At 35.4% G+C, this 17,940-nt stretch overlaps 1 protein-coding gene across 8 annotated transcripts in view; it reads left to right on the top strand.

The window, feature by feature from the left end:
* The window catches only part of MGAT4C (MGAT4 family member C), a 693,471-nt gene that overhangs the window by 373,129 nt on the left and 302,402 nt on the right, over nt 1-17,940 (top strand). For 4 of the 8 annotated variants that reach the window (XM_023631367.2, XM_023631364.2, XM_023631366.2 and 1 more), the window contains one exon: nt 11,792-11,852. The exons of the other annotated variants lie outside the window; for them this stretch is intronic. The gene's annotated coding sequence lies outside the window, so the exon portion shown is untranslated. The remainder of the gene's footprint in view (nt 1-11,791; nt 11,853-17,940) is intronic. 8 annotated transcript variants of the gene reach the window in all.

The raw sequence follows: 17,940 nt of genomic DNA, 5'->3' as shown, positions 1-17,940 counted from the left end.
CTTATACAATGAAAACTATAAGACATTATTGAAAGAAATAGATGATGACATAAAGAGATGGAAAGAGATTCCATGGACATGGATTGGAAGAATAAACACAATTAAAATGTCCATACTATCCAAAGCAATGTACAGATTCAATGCAATCTCAATCAGAATCCCAATGACGTTCTTCACGGAAATAGAAAAAAGAATCCTAAAATTCTTATGGGGCAACCAAAGACCCCAAATTGCTAAAGCAATCCTGATAAAAAGGAACAAAGCGGGAGGCATCACAATCTCTGACTTCAAAATGTACTATGAAGCCATAGTAATCAAAACAGGATGGTCCTGGTACAAAAACAGGCACACAGATCAATGGAACAGAACTGAAAGCCCATTAATAAAACTACAGATTTATGGACAGTTAATCTTTGACAAAGTTGCCAAGAACATACAGTGGAGAAAAGATAGTCTCTTCAACAAACGGTGTTGGAAAAACTGGACAGCCACATGTAAAAGAATGAAAGTAGACAATTATCTCATGCCATATACAAAAATAAACTCAAAATGGATCAAAGACTTGAAAATAAGTTCTGAAACCATAAAACTCCTGAAAGATAATATTGGTTGTACACTCTTTGACATCAAACTTAAAAGGATCTTTTCAACTACCATGTCTTCTCAGACAAGGGAAACAAAAGAAAAAATAAACAAGTAGGACTTCAGCAGACTAAAGAGCTTCTGAAAGGCAAAAGAAACTAGCATCAAAACAAAAAGACAACCCACCAGTTGGGAGAAATATTTGCAAATCATATATCCGACAAGGGGTTAATCTCCATAGTTGAAGGAACTCACACAACTGAACAACACAAAAACAAACAGCCCAATCGAAAAAATGGGCAGAGGATATGAACAGACATTTTCCAAATAAGACATACAGATGGCCAATAAACACATGAAAAGATGTTCAGCATCACTAATCATCAGGGAAATGCAAATCAAAACTACACTAAGATATCACCTTATACCTGTTAAAGCTATAATCACTAACACTAAAAATAATAAATGTTGGAGAGGGTGTGGAGAAAAGGGAACCTTCATACACTGCTGTTGGGAATGCAAACTAGTGCAGCCACTATGGAAAACAATATAGAGATTCCTCGAAAAACTAAAAATAGAACTACCTTATGACTCAGCTATCCCACCACTGGGTATCTACCCAAACAACTTGAAATCAACAATCCAAAGTAACATATGTACCCCTATGTTCATTGCAGCACTATTCACAATAGCCAAGACATGGAAACAATCTAAGTGCCCATCGACCAATGATTGGATAAAGAAGATATGGTGTACATATATATTTATATATGTATATGGAATGTATATTTATATGGAATGGAATACTACTCAGCCATAAAAAATACAAAATCATCTCAGTTGCAACAACATGGATAGACCTGGAGGGAAATATGCTAACTGAAATAAGCCAGACTGAGAGAGACAGATACCATATGATTTCACTCATATGTGGAATTTAAACAAACACATGGACAAAGAAAAGAGTTCAGTGGTTACCAGGGGAAGGGGGTTGGAGGGTGGGCACAGTGTGTGAAGGGGAGCACTTATGTGATGAGAGACAAGAAATAATGCACAACTGAAATTTCACAGTGATGTAAAGTATTATGAACTCAGTAAAAAAAAAAAAAACAAAAAAACTTAGGAGTAAATTTAACCAAGGAGGTACAAGATTTATACACTGAAAACTACCAAACATTGATGAAAGAAATTGAAGAAGACACAAATAAATGGAAAAATATCGTGTTCATGAATTTGCAGAATTAACGTTGTTAAAAAGTCTATACTAAACAAAGTCATCTACAGATTCAATGCATATTGAATATATCATCTATCAAAATTCCATCTATCAAAATTCCAATGGCATATTTCTCAGAAATAATAAAAAAGATCCTTAAATTCATATGGAACCACTGAGTAGAGAAGGCAAAACTGGAGGCATCACACTTCCCGACTTCAAACTGTATTACAAAGCTAGATTGATCAAAATAGGATGGCACTGGCAAAAAAAACACACATATGGATCAATGAAATAGAATCAAGAGCCCAGAAATAATCTCACACATATATAGTAAACTAAATTTTGACAAAGAGACCAAGTATATACAGTGGGGAAAGGATAGTCTCCTAATAAATGGTGTTTGGAAGACTGAATATCCACATGCAAAAGAATGAAATTAGACCCTTTTCTTATACTATGCACAAATATCACCTTGAAATGGATTAAAAACTTAAACATAAGACCTGAAACCATAAAACTGTTGGAATAAAACATAAGGAGAAAGCTCCTTTATCTTGGTCTTGGCAATGATTTTTTTTTGGATTTACACCAAAAGCACAGGCAGCAAAAGCAAAAATCAACATGTGGAACTACATCAAACTAAAAAGTTTCTACACAGCAATAGAAACAGTCAACAAAATGAAAAGGGAACCTGAAGAATGGGAGAAAATATATGTAAACTATACACGTGATAAGGAGTTAGTATCCAAAATGTATAAGGAACTCATACAACTCAATAGCAACAAAACTAATGACCTGACTTAAAAAGAAGCAAAGGACCTGAATTGTCATTTTTCCACAGATACACAAATGGCCAACAGTTACATGAAAAAACACTCAACACTACAAGTCATTAGGGAAAAGCAAATCAAAATCACAATGAGATATCACATCAAATCTGTTAAATTTCTTATTATCACAAAGCCAAAAGATAAGCATTGGCAAGATAAGAATAAAACGGAACTTTGGGGGGCTGGCCCCGTGGCCAAGTGGTTAAGATCGCACGCTCCGCTGCAGGCGGCCCAGTGTTTCGTTGGTTCGAATCCTGGGTGCGGACATGGCACTGCTCATCAAGCCACACTGAGGTAGCGTCCCACATACCACAACTAGAAGGACCCACAACGAAGAATATACAACTATGTCCGGGGGGGCTTTGGGGACAAAAAGGAAAAAATAAAATCTTAAAAAAAAAAAAAAGAAACTTTGGGCACTATTGCTGGGAACGTAAATTGGTATAACTATTATGGAAAACAGTGTGGAAGTTCCTCAAGAAATTAAAAATAGAGCTACCATATGATCCAGAAATCCTACTGCTGGATATATATCCAAAAGATAACAAATCATTATCTCAAAAAGATATCTGTACTCCCATGTTTATTGCAGCATTATTCACAATAGCCAACATATGGAAACAATCTAAGTGTCCACTGACGAATGAATGGATAAAGAAAATGTGATATGTGTGTATACACATACACGCACACACACAATGAATGGGAAATGATAATATAAGGGAATATTGTTCAGTCTTAAAAAAGAAGGAAATCCCGTCACTTGTGATAACATAGATGAATGGTGGACATTTTCCTAAATGATATAGGCTAGGCACGGAAAGACAGATACTGAATGATTTCACTTACGTGTGGAATCTACAAAAGTCAAACTCATAGAAACAGAGTAGATTGATGGTTACCAGGGATTGGGGGAAATAGATGTTAGTCAAACGGTACAAATTTTCCATTATGCAACATGAATAGGTTCTGGAGATCTAATGCATTACATGGTGACCATAGTTAATCATATTGTATTGTACCTAAAATTTGCTGAGACAGTAATCTTAAATGCTCTCATCACAAAAAGAAAAGGAAACCATGTGAGTTTGTGAATATGTTAAATAGCTTGATTGCAGTAATCATTTCACAATGCATGTGTATGTCAAAACAACACATTGTAGACCTTAAATATATGCTATTTTTATTTGTCACTTGTACCTCAATAAAGCAGGAAAAAAAAAGAAACTTAAGGTCAGTCACAAATTTATATATGATGTTCTTAGCATTTTTTAAAAATAAGTATATTACATTATCCTAAATGTATTATGGGGGGATTATATTGGTATATCTGAAATATTTTGTGTTAAAATTTTCAAAAGAACAAGTGAACACTTGAGATTATGATGCATAAGTAATGGAATATGTTTTCAATGATGTCATCAGCATTCTCCTTAGGAATTTTTGTAGGACACATACAAGCTAAAAGAAATCTAATCACCTGCAAATAGCTGTCCCAATAGGCAAAAATTAAATAGAAGCAAGCTGTTATTTAATGGCTGAAGGTGTGACATAGTTAATCCAATGAGCAGCAGCCTCGTCCTGGGAAATCTTATGTTTGGTTCCTTAGGTGTCATCCCACCATCGCCACAGACACACACTAAGAAAAGAGAGAACTGTGTTGCTGGATATTTAACACTAAAAAGAAGGGACATTTTTCTCAGCTAAGTCTTCTGTATTTTACAGATTTTTAAACACATCTGTGTAGTCTCTATTCAGTGTCTAAAAGGTACAATCAATTGGAACCTGTCTGATCCTTCTAAAGCACTAAAAAGAAAAAGTAGATAAAGCAAATTTAATTTTATTTAACTGTATTGTTCAACAATGTCTGGCAAAAATCTAAAAAGTGCTTTTTTCAGGAGTCAGGTCTTTTTTTTTTTTTTTTTTTGCACAGGTAAGCTTTTCTTCTTTGTAACAGCAAAACTGTCATGGAATAAAGAAGTAGTCTAGGGACCAGCCTGGTGGCACAGTGGTTAAGTTCGCATGTTTCGCGTCTGCAGCCTGGGGATGGCTGGTTCAGATCTTGGGTGCGGACCTACACACTGCTCATCAAGCCGTGCTGTGGGAAACGTCCCACATAGAAACTAGAGTAAGATGGGCACAGATGTTAGCTCAGGCCCAGTCTTCCTCAGCAAAAAGAGGAGGATTGGTGGCAGATGTTAGCTCAGGGCTAATCTTATTGGGAAAAAAAAAATGTAGTCTATTTAGTTCTTCAGGTCCTTACTAATCAATTAAAAACAAATTCTCTTTTGACAGAAGCGTCCCTAAAACAAGTTTAAAAATAAGAGCACAAATATAATTTCATTTCAAATTATAATCACTCCTGATTCTTTGGACAGAACATCTTCCTCTCAAATTTATTAAGAGCAGCCATAGCCTTCTAAAGTGGTTGTTTCCATGAATTTTCTACTCCATAGATTCAGTTTTCATGAAGAAATTGCCTTTGAAATTCAAATATCAGGCTATCTTCTGGGGAGAAAAGGGGCTGTGGGATAAAATTGAGAATTTACAATCCTCATTTCATTCTGGCAGATAATTCTGTTTTCAGTTTAAACCAAGTAACAGGAAAATTTAGCAAAGAGGAAGAATGAAGCAATGATAGAGCTGCCAAATTTAGCCCAGTTCAGGACATCACTGTGTGAATTCATCGTTTGTCTTGAAAAACTAGCCCAACAGCAAGCATTCACTCATAGGTAAGCACAGAGACACATAAAAACACACTCAAAAGCCAAAGAAGAACGACTTCCTGCTGCTGTGGCTTAACTTCAGTAGTTTTCGCATCAAGAATTGACTGAATGAAGCTAAGGGTTGAGAAGAGGGCAGTCAGGGAGCAGAGAAACATAAAGATGTCAAAGTCTCGTCAGGTTGCTAGCGGGGATATATTCGAAATGGACAGAGTAAAGGAGACAGTCTTGCATCTTCTTGTGTATATCTACAATGCACTTGAGGTTTGTCTTTGTTCTTGTCATAACATTTCATGGTTCTTGATATTTCAAACCATGAATCTGGTTTTAATCCTGGGCTTCCCTTGTTTGGCATTTTGGGGCACTAAGGTTAAAGGAAAATATGTAATAAAAAATTATTTTGCGAAGACTTATTTCCTGAAGGTTCAGTAAAAAAGAACAGTTTTATGATGCAAAATGCTCAAAAAATTAAAAATGAATATTTTCATAAGAGAAAAGAAAAATTGTTTATATTTCTACCATTTACCTTAATAATCACTATATTGTTTAAGGTAGCAATAGAATTATCTAGATATCCATGTTTCACTTTCCATTCTGAAGGTGTTTCCAATAAGACCTAAGCTAAAGTTAGAAGTGGGTGTCTAGAATAGTTCATTTTAGGGGACCTACTAAGCTGGTAGATGTGTCTTTTTGCCTTCTTCCCTTCCTATTTTCTGCTTCCTGAAAGCTGTGAAGGCTAGAACTAAAGTAGCAATATTCCAAACATCTTCAAGGCGGAAACCGTTGGCTACGAGTGGAAAATCAGAAAGGCTCCTGGGTCTTTGATGACCACAAAACTGTCAAAACAGCCCTGGACTTCCTATCTCAATCTCATTTGAGTCATTTTGTTTGTGTAATTTTATTTTTTTGTTATTATTTTGTGTTACTTACATGTGGCCCTCATCTGAGTTCTAGAAACAGTCATGATGATGAGGACAACATAAAACAGAGTACACTATATTTGCAGCAACCTTTCTTTGGTAATAGCAATTGATAGTTTTCATTGGCCGTTTTCTGTGAATCAGTCACTCCAAGTACATGGCTTACTGCCAAGTCACACATAATTTATTCATCAAATATTTATTGAGTCTGGCATTGCTTTAGGTGCCAGGGATAGTAGCAGAGGAAAAAACTTTTCCTCTACCCTCTTATGTTTAGTACTGGGACCTGAGAATTAAACTAATTACACTAACAAAAGACATTAATAGGAGAAAAGGTATACGTTTCTTTAGTTTAACTTTACATGCATGCAGCCTCCCCAGAAAAGAAATGAGCTCCCCACAGAGTGGTTAGACTTGGAAGCTTACACTGTATTTTTAACAAAGGGTAATAAATTGTGGACTAGACAAAGAAAGGAAGATTTGGGCTTTTCTAGGTGGGAGAGTAAATTACAGGAGAGTAAATATATGAGGAAACTAATGGAAGGTAAGAGCTATTTTAGTAAGGTTTTTTGTATGTGAAGATTCATCTTGGTGCTAAGTCTGCATCTTCTTCATGGCTGTAAAAATCTCCCAGAGAAGAGATTATTAACAGCCCTCCTTTCTCTGAAGTTTCTTCTTTTAGTTACCTAATGGAAGCTCTGAGAAGGAATCTTTCTGCATCTGTTGATTCTCAATTACCTTCAGCTCAAATTGGTCCCCATTCAAAAGTGGCATATGTTGAGCCAGCCCTGACGGCCTAGTTAAAGTTCAGAGCTTTGGTGGCCCAGGTTTGGTGTCTGGGCACAGAACCGCACCACTCATCTGTCAGTAACCATGCTGTGGTGGTGGCTCACATAGAAGAACTAAAGGGACCTACAACTCGAATATATGACTATGTACTGGGGCTTCGGGGAGGAAAAAAAAAGAATCTTTCCCAGAAAAAAAAGTGACAAATTTCAAAGAAAAAAGTGGCATATGTTAGGGTGGCATATTCTGACCTCCCCCACGATATATTACAGTATAAAAACCAACAGAGCCTCTGCCCTCATTGGACTTAAAACTGGTAATGATTTTGTCAATAATCATAGAAACACATGTAAAATGTGACTGTGACACCTACTAGGAGGGAGAGAGACTCTTTACTATCAGATATTTTTAAAGGACGTGCAGAGTGTAGTGAGGCCAGGAACGAGACAGCAGGTAGAGTTTTCTCAAACAAAAAGAAATATCTTTAGCAAAGAATAAAATATTTTCCCTAAGAAACGTCTTCATATATACATCTGGTAATGTAAGATTTGGGTGAAGCTTAGTCCAGCAAATGAAACAGTGGAAGCCTGGTGCATTTGAGGAAACAGAGGTTATTGTGGCAGGAGTAGCTTGGATACTGGCATGTGCTATATATGTGAATGTGTGTGTGTTCACTATAGGAAAGAATATTATCAGAGATGCCATGGAAAGGAGGCTGAATTTTAGGTTTTCATTTAAGTATGATAGAAATGCATCAGAATGCTGCTGGTTACAGATTTCTTTGGGGTGGATAAACATATATTTTCACATGTTTAGTAAATACTAGGACATTTAGAAGATGCAGTGATCCTATCTAGTTGGGATAAGGGAAAAATATAAACCATTACAGATTTTTCTTTAAAGTAGACTATGCTTGATTTTCAAGGAGACAAATATCCTGTTCATCCTTTAAAACCTACTTGAAATACTCTTTCTTTTTAGAAGCTACTCTCATTGTATCCTTTTTTGCATTCTACCTTCTTGAAATAGTTTCTTCTCCTATTTCCCCAAAGTTCTTTATTTGATTCTTTAATATTCTCTTAGCTTATAGTAGCCTTTTCTGAGCTTCAGCTTCTCTAACAACTACTTTATTATAGCACTTTTTATATTGGAGTTAACAGCACAAGCTCTGGATTCAGCCTATCTGGTTTGAACCTGTGTTCCTCCAAATGCTATGTGAATTAGGCAAATTACTTAACTTCCATGTGCTCCAATTTTCACATATGCAAAATGGAAATAACAATAATACCCATGGGCTTGTTGTTAGAAGTAAGTGAGTTAATACAAATAATTAGCATAAAAAAACAAAAAACAAACAAACAAAAAAGCTAAAATAAATATTAGCTCCTTCTCTTATGATTACTGTTGTGTTGGATGACTTCCATTCAACTGATTTGCTTGATTAAACAAAATTCCCTTTAGAAAACATACTAATTGATGCTCACAAGGACATCAACTACATAGTTTATCCAAACAAGGATCCTTTTATGAAAGAAAGCCGTGCTCTTAATAATTACAACCAGACGACAGTTAATAAACAGAGGTATGTTTACCCAGTTATTAGGCCATTCTATTATAAACCCATCACTCCTACACACATTGATTTTTAATTAACATACTTACAAATATTTACTCAAAGTTTCAGCTACAACTATTTGTTCTCAGACTTGGATTGCAGCATTCACTTCCCAACTTTCAAAACATTCTTCTAACTGTAATCAGAATGCTATTTCAAAAATGTAAACTTGATAATATTTATTCATTTTTAAAATGTTTCAGCAATTTCTCCTTTCTTCAGCCACTTAACCATGACCCTTATGGCCTGGTATGGAGTATGTACTTCATGATCAATATCATCATAGATTGCTTTCTATCATTGTCTTCATCACCATCATCATCATAGATAATTTTCTACATACCAAGACTTGTGCTGATCATTTTATGTGGAATTTCCCTTTTAACCCTCACAAAACCTCATGAGGTAAGTATTTTTATTATCGCCATTTATGAAATGGAGAAACTGAGGTTAAGAGTGGTTAGTCTACTTGCCTAGTGTGGAACAACTTCGAGAGAGAGTCAGGTTTCAAAGCCTGATAATTTGATTCCAGAGCCCTTGGCGTGGAACCTTAAGTTATATCACCTCTCCTATAAATGTGTTGATCAAAGGAAAAATGAACAACTATAGGATTGAATAAATGCCTTTTCCTATCTCCTGTTACATCTCAGCCTCATTTCCTGCCGCTCCCCCACATCACTGTATGCAATCCAGCCGTTCTGGTCTTTCTTTTCTTTGCAATACCTATTTTGCCTCTGGGCTTTTGCACATGCTAGACCCTCTTCCTGGAGCATTTTCCCTGTTCCAACTTACCAGGATGATACCCCATCATTTGTGAAGTCATGGGGTTGATGCCACTTAGTCTATTATACTTTTCATCACCTGCTTCACTTTTATTAAGTGCCCCATTCTGTTCCTGAGGTCTGGTATTGATCACCTTCTTCTTCTTCTTCTTCTCCTCCTTCTTCTCCTTCTCTGCCTCCTCCTCCTCCTCCTCCTCCTCCTCCTCCTCCTCCTCCTCCTCCTCCTTCTTCTTCTTCTTATTCCTCCTCTTCTTCTTATTCCTCCTCTTCTTCTTCTTCTTCTTCTTTTTTTTCGGCAGAGAAGATTTGCCCTGATCTAACGTCTGTGGCACTTATCCTCTATTTTGTATGTGGGACGCTGCCACAGCCTGGTTTAATGAGTAGTGTGAACGTCTACACCCAGGATCCAAACCGATGAACCTGCCAGGGCCAGCCCCAGATCACCTTCTATTTTAAGTGTCAATTAACTTGTCTCAGTCTCCCACTAGATGGTAGGGACTATGGAAGCAAGTACTGTGTCTACTTCCTCTACCACTGAACTACTAGTCTGCCAGCACATAGCAGACACTTGAGGGTGTGAAAGAAAAATTGCTCTGGATGGAGTTAAATAGGCAAGGAAGACTTTATTCAAGATTATTGCAAAAGGAGAGAGATATCAAATTTAATTCTGCTGAAATAGAAAGTGGGACTTTTTTTTTTAAGATTTTATTTTTCCTTTTTCTCCCAAAGCTCCCCGGTATATAGTCGTATACTTTTAGTTGTGGCCTTCTAGTTGTGGCGTGTGGGATGCTGCCTCAGCACAACTTGACAAGCAATGCCATGTCTGCGCCCAGGATTTGAACTGGCAAAACCCTGGGCCACCGAAGCAGAGTGTGAGAACTTGACCATGTGGACACGGGGCTAGCCTCCTAAACGGGGAGATTTTTAAGAGCTGATATGGCTGGTGGAAAATTACTAGAGGATGTGTCGGGGTAGTTGGTCAATGTGATTAGGTCATCTGTGTTTGTTAATAGTGCATATTGAAGTTAAACTTCTACCATCACTAGAGGCTAGGAGACAGAGGCACTATCTTTCTTGATAATTACAGATCAAAGGGATGGCTCCCAGGGCCTGGAGAAAGACGTTCCTGGGTTATAAAACTGGTAAGAGCTTGGGAGGAGATTTATATCTGAAAGGGGTAGAAAAATAATTACCATGCAAGTTTAAAGTAAATGCTCTAAGAAAAGGAAGGTCAGGGGCCTAGAGTCAGGAAGACACCTGTCTAAAGTTTAGTCAAGCTGAGGGGAATTGTAAGGCCATCTTAGACAAATCTATTTGTTGAATTAATGGATAATTAACCAGAAAGTTTGAATATTCCAATGTACAGTAAAAAAACTCTTGACATGTAATGATTAAGAACTATTATATAACTTTGTATTTACATAATTTAACCAAAGTGTTGAACAATACACACATGACATATGTTTTTTTAAATATTCAAGCTAATTGTTCTGATTACATTTTCATATTTTTCTAATTCGTAAAAAGTAAACTAACATTATTATAATATGGTGCTTCACAAGTAGAGTTTAATGTTTTAATTGAACATTTCAGTTCTCCGTTTTACTGAAGCTTCTAAGAAATTGCTGATGTTAAAGTGCATTGTAAATAAATAACTCAGTATAAACATAGTAGCTAGATAGAGCAGAAATAATAATTTTATTGCCTGCTAACTGAAGTTCTTGCACATTTTAAATGATGTTTAATGTTGCATAAATTATTGTAGCTGTAAAGGACATATATCCAATCTAATTAAACCTGTGTAATTTCAAAGGAGGTAAATTTAGTAGCTATATTTCTATTCCCCAAGGTGTCATTGGATATGGTATTGGTAATGTTTTCAAAGTACTTTTGCTTTCATTTTTATACATTTGGAATCCTATGAATCACTTCATATATAAGACAGCAGTTAATGTAGCTAAATCTATCATATTGTACGTTCTTTAAATTATATGGTTTATTATTTTTTCCTTTCCAGCATCACCCTTGTCTTTCTCAATTCTAGATGCCCAACCACTCTACATGTTTACAGAGGTTAATCTCAGACCCAAATTTCATTAACTGACCGTAGCCATAGTTGAGTTTCTATAGTAACAAATTCATTGGGCAGAAATTTTGCAAAGGAAGATATAGGGGGAGGAGGGCAAATGTTCTGTACATTTGAAAGGACCAAATTACAAATCAGTACTCTTTAATGAAATTTTTTCTCCTTGATTAACTGGGGGTCTATTTGCATATATTCTAAGTGGCAGTGGCATGGGAAACTAAGATTTTTGTCATTTCATTTTAACTTAGACTCACCCAGAAAGCACAACCCTGATTTTGCTTGAGAAGGACTATGAATAGAACCTAAAACGTGAGTCCTGTTAATTCGTGCTATCGAATTCCAGTATGCTATATGACTGACCTGTGATATGACATGGCCTTTATTAAGAAACATAGTGAAAGTCTTGATTAAGTAGAATTGTAGACTATAGGAAATGCAGAAAGTGAGAATTAATATATTTGTTTTATTGTTCAGTTTAAAAGAATTCTGGTGATTAATGGATACTTTGAAGATGATAGCACATTTGTGCTATTCATTGATATTCAGTTTAAAGCATTTAATTTTATATAGTTCTGATATTCCAGTCTATTTATGGTTGATATGTAAATAGGATCCCTTACAAGTAAACATTTTCATGTTATTTTGTACATAGTTTATTTTTTCATCTTTTCTATGACTAATAACTCTAAGTACTCAGAGCATGTATTTAGCATCTCAATGTTTCTCTGGCTTTTTCAAATGGAATTAGTGTTGGTTAAAGATAAAATCTTGGTGCACCCTTTTTCCTTCTTCTGTCACAGATCTGTCTTTCAGATACCTAGTGATTCTTGGCATCTTTTCTCCCTGTTTGGGCTCTGATAAGTTGTCTTTGATAACCTTCTGTTTCTTTCTCGAACTTTGCCATGGCTACAGCTCTCGGGTATCAGAACTGTCAAAAATAAAAATGAAAGAACATGAGGCACAGAGCTTAAGAAAGTTAGAGAAAACGTAAGGCCTTGTGTCGACTGATGAGTTTTCCACTGGCAGATATTTATCCCATTTGCTGTCACAATACCTGAAATAAGGAGATTTTTTTTCCCCAATAATGGGCGATAGGGACTGTTTACTTTGTGAGAATCTGCCAAGGCAACATGCCATGTGGCTTTATCTTTGAAAGTGAGGATGAAATGAGCTTGCCTTGCTGCAGATAAGCGACTTAGAAGGAATCCTATTCAGATGTACCTGTCACTAATTTATCTGGAGGTTTTGTGATTCATACATACTGTTCTGTGTGCGATGGAGCATTAAATTGGTTTCCTCTGGGAGCAGGTCACATTCAGGGGTCGTCAGACCTCTGCTGTGGGATGGTGCAGGCTTGATTTATACAGCCTCTTGCTACTAAATTTTTATCTATTAGAAGACTGGTAACTTGAACATATGTTAGATGATCTCTTGGAACAGTTCAACAACAAAGGGATTGACAAAAACTTAGCTGTCTATTAATATGAAAGTGTTTGTAACAAAAAATTAATCAACCCTTCTGCTGTTAGCACAGTCATTTATATTGATAATTAAATAGTTACAGAAATGTTTCTCAATAATAGCCCAGCTCTTGGTGAATGCATTTCTTTAGTTTGTTTATTTATTTAAACATAGGGGTATGTACATAAGTGCATTAATTTACTGAAAACATTTACTGAATTAATTTACTCAAAAAAAAAAAATGCTGATCTGATTTGGAACAGGTCTCACCAAAAAAAGTCTTTAGAAAATAAAGATTTTTCCCATTTACAATATAGTTTTCTACTGTGAAATTTCTATTTTATTACTCTATATGTTTTGAAAGAAAATGGCATACTTTGGAAAATGAGACAGATACTGGTTCAAATTTTAAAGGAACATAAAAGGAAGAGATGCTTATTTTTGTGTGTTAAAATTGTGGTGAGAGATTTTAGTACGCATCTATGTTTTTGGATGTGAGATATTTAGCAAATGCAAAAAAACCTTCTTCGTTTTATGATTTCCATGATTGGGTATGGAAAACTAAAACCTCATATCTTCCCTTGGGTTTTAAGTGTGCTCCATTGTGTGTAAAATTAAGCCCATAAGTGGCAAAGAGGTAGTTAAATGAAAGCAATCAGTGAAATCTTTCTAAAGTGTTCTTAGGATGCATGACAGTAGTCTTAACTGTGGGTGAATTAGCAATATAAACTGATATGTTTTCTCTCTTTTTTAAATTTAAAATTGTTCATTATAGTCTGTATTGCAATGCAAAACAAGTGATCATTTCATGAAGTAGAAAAAGGAAAAGTCTTCTAACTGGATGAAAATGATGACTTCACGCTGCCCCTGTACGGCAGAGCCTTTTGATTTTGTCCCACTTGTGAAAATGTGGAATATTTCACATAAACTAGAATTTTCTTATTAATGAATTAAAGCATAATTAGGGCATTGCTGTGAGAACCTATTAGATCATTTAAGCATAATTCACAATATTAAATATTCTTCACATTTCCCAGTCTTTAAACTGTGACCTTAAAACCTTGTAAGGCTTCCTAATAAACAGAAGTGTGAAATAAATATATTTAACGATACCATTTTAGGATTTCAAAATGTTCTGGTGCCCACGTCTGTGAAAAAAAAAGGAAAAAAGAAAACTAGATCATAAAACTAGAGTTGACAGTTGACTGTGTATAAAACTATATAAAAGGTTATGAGAGATTTACTATTGTAAATTATTAACTCTCATCTTGTGAAATCAATATATAGTAAGGAAATTCAATTTACACTTTAAAAAGTACAGTAGGCTTTAACTATAAAGTAGAAGTTGAAAATGTTAATAGTATTTAGCAGAACTAGAATTCATTTTCAGCTGAGGGAAATAGCAATAGCCCATTGCTGAGGGTCATTTGACACTAAACTTTGAGGAAACTAAAGGAATTCTTGGCACAGGAGACAACATAAAGAAAGGCATGAAGAAGGTGTTTAGTAAGAATTAGTTGCTTATTTCAACAGGTTATTAACTAAATATAGACGGATATATTATGTTATGTTTGGCAGCTGCTATGGATGAAGGCTATATTTGAAAATATATTAGGTCAAGATTGTAGAAGATCCTTCAACACATTTAAGGAATTGAGCTTCTGTTCTCATGTAGCTATGTGCCTTGAACAGGTCCAGTACCTTCTTTTAGAAGCATAGAAAATAAGAATGTGGTTATTTTGAATGATAGCTGTGGGGAGGAATACTTTCCTCTACCTAAATGTGGGTTTGTCTGGCCAGAGAACAGATTAAATTCACATGAGACAGAATAGCAAGAGAAAATTAAACAAAGATTTATGAGGAACCATGGCCCAGGGCCTTTCTTCCTGAAGGAAGAAAGGGCACTGAAGATGTGGGGTGCACAGAGTGGCTATATACCCCCAAACAGGATATTTCACATGTGATTGAAATGTCCATCCCACAATAGTCACAAGATTGCCCTGTCCACACAGTGCTTGATGGACACAGCAGATAGTGGTCTGCTATCTCAGTGGGCGTAGCAGGAGGCAAGTCTATTGTCTTGAGCTGGGTGGTCAAAGGTGAGAGCAGCAATCAGTTTCCAGCCTAAGGAAAGATGCTTAATCCTTAAGGAGATGCCAACGTTGGGAGGGCGTGGGAAGTTGTACCTTTATCTCAAGGGCCTTTGTTCTTGCCATAGGGAATGTCTAAAGCAGATATACAATGCATGCTCAATGGCCACAGTCAGACTCTTTTGGAAAGACAAGGTCAGGCCAAATTAGGTTTACACAAAATGGCTTCCTCATATACTCCAATATATCCTATTACTTGCCATTTTTATTTGTCAATAGAAAAGAACATTAGCTCATTAAAAGTATGAAGAATTCTTACACTAATAAATCTGTTGGTAGTTAACCTGGTATTTACCTAACAAATCTGACCAGATAATCCTTGTTTCAAGGCCATGATCTTTCCAGGATTCTATTTTGCCTAGATCTAGATTTAGAATATCATCTTCTGAAAAAATTTACAGTAGGAGAAGTAAATGCAAACTTTCACTGTTTGGTGTTTTATGTACTTTCTAAGAATCTTGGCATATTTCAAGATGGCAAAGTTATTGTCCTATATTTTCTTCTGGAGTGTTGTTTCTCTAGCTTTACATTTACTTCTATGAACCAGCTAAATTACTTTTTGTGTACTAAAAACATAGGATCAAGAATTTTTTTGTGTATGTGGGGAAGATTGGCCCTGAGCTAACATCTGTTTCCAATCTTCCTCTATTTTATGTGGGATGCTGCCACAGTGTGGTTTGACAAGTGGTGCTAGGTCCATGCCCAGGATCTGAACCAGCAAACCCAGGGCCGCTGAAGCAGAGAGCATGAACTTAACCACTATACCACCAGTCTGGCCCAAAGAATCTCTTTTAACATAAAATTAAAATCCAGTTGATTCCAGCTACATTTCATAAATACTTTCCTTTCCCATTGAATTGACTCAGACTTTGTTCTAAAATCCATTGAAAACATTTGTGTGAGATTTTTACTGTTCTATTGATCTGTCTATTATAAAATGCTTGAACTATGCTATTGACATGTTTATTTACTATTATCGTAAATTAATAGCAAGTTTTGAAATAAGTTAGTGTAACTCTACCAAATATATTTGTTTTCAAGATTATTTTGACTATTCTAGATCATTTTCCATTTCCTCTTAGAATCAGCTAATATTGTTATGATATTTTGATTAAAATTATATTAAAGCTAACAAATCAGGAAGAATTGACATCTTAAAAATGTTGAGTCTTCTTATTTATGAAGGTGACATACCTCCCTTTTTTAGGTCTTATTTTGTTTCTCTGAAGCAGTTCATAGTTTTCATATTAGAGATTCCACACACGTTTTGTTGGATGTATTCCTATTTAATGTTAGTTGATGCTGTTATTAATGGTAATATTTAAAAGTTTTCATTTTCCATTGTTAATGTATAGAAATACAATCAAATTTTACATGGACTTTTTATCTTGTGAGCTGTCTAAATTCACTTATTAGCCCAAGCATATTTTAAATAGATTTCATAGGTTTTTATACATACAGAGTTATATTATCTGATATTAAGATTTTTATGACATTTGTATTTTCATTTTTCTTGTCTGATTTCACTAGTAGGATTTCCATTACAATGTTGAATAAAAATGGTGAGAACTGATTTTTTGTGATATTCTCAGTGTTAGGAGACACACATTCAGCATTTCTCTCCAAAGTATAATTTTAGTTTTCACATAAACCCTTAATGGGATTGAGAAAGTCCTACTCTATTTCCAGATTTTTAAGAGTTTTTATCATGAATTTCAATTGTGGATGGATTTCAAATATTTTTTCTTCATCTTTTGAGATCATCTTATTATTTGTTGTCTCTACACTCTAAGCATGGCAAATTGCATTGATAAATTTCTGAATGCTAAATCACTCTGATGCTCTAGTGGTTAAGATTTGGTGCTCTCACCGCCACAGCCTGACTTTGGTTTCAGGTCAGAGAACCACATTGCCTGTCTGATGGTTGCCATACTGTGACGACTACTGTTGTTGTGATGCTGAAAGCTATGCCACCAGTATTCCAAATACTAGTAGGGTCACCCATAGGGGACAGGTTTCACCAGAGATTCCAGACTAAGACAGACTAGGAAGAAGGACCTGGTCACCAATTCCAAAAAACTGGCTATCCGTGAAAACCCTATGAATATCAGTGGAGCATTGTCTGATATAGCACTGGAAGGTGAGAGAATGGAGCAAAAAGACTGGTAGGGTTCCACTCTGCTATACATAAGGTCACTAGGAGTCAGAATCAACTTGAGGGCACTAACAACAACATAAACCAAACTTGCATTCCTAGAATACATTCCAATTGGTCATCATGTAACATCCTTCATCTATGTAACTAAATTTTATTTGCAAATATTATGTCAAAGACTTTTGCATTTATGTTTATAAGAAATATTGGACTGTAATTTTTTTCTTTCAAGTTTTTCTCTTATTTGATGTCAAGACATAAAGTGAGTTTGGAAGTGCTTTATTTCTTCTATTTTCTAAGTTTGTGTATTATTTCTTCTTCACGTAATTGATAGAATTCACTGGAATATCTACTTAAAGAGTTATTTAAATAGTTCTTTAAATAGCCTGGAATTTTCTTTGTGGAAAAGTTTTAAATTGTAAATATATTTCCTTAATAGATAAAGGGATATTCAGATTTTCTTTGAAAATTTGTCTATTATTTCTACATTATTGCCTCTATTGATATAAAACAGTTCATAAAATACTATTATGAAACTCTGTTGTTGGTTGGATCTGTAGTATTGTCCCCTTCATTCCTGATATTGGTATTTTGAATTTACCCTCTTTATTTTCCTTAAATCTGACCAAGG

This window comes from Equus caballus, chromosome 28 (genome assembly GCF_041296265.1).
Source record: "Equus caballus isolate H_3958 breed thoroughbred chromosome 28, TB-T2T, whole genome shotgun sequence".
NCBI classification, from domain to species: Eukaryota; Metazoa; Chordata; class Mammalia; order Perissodactyla; family Equidae; genus Equus; species Equus caballus.
This window is presented reverse-complemented; position numbering and strand designations above follow the sequence as displayed.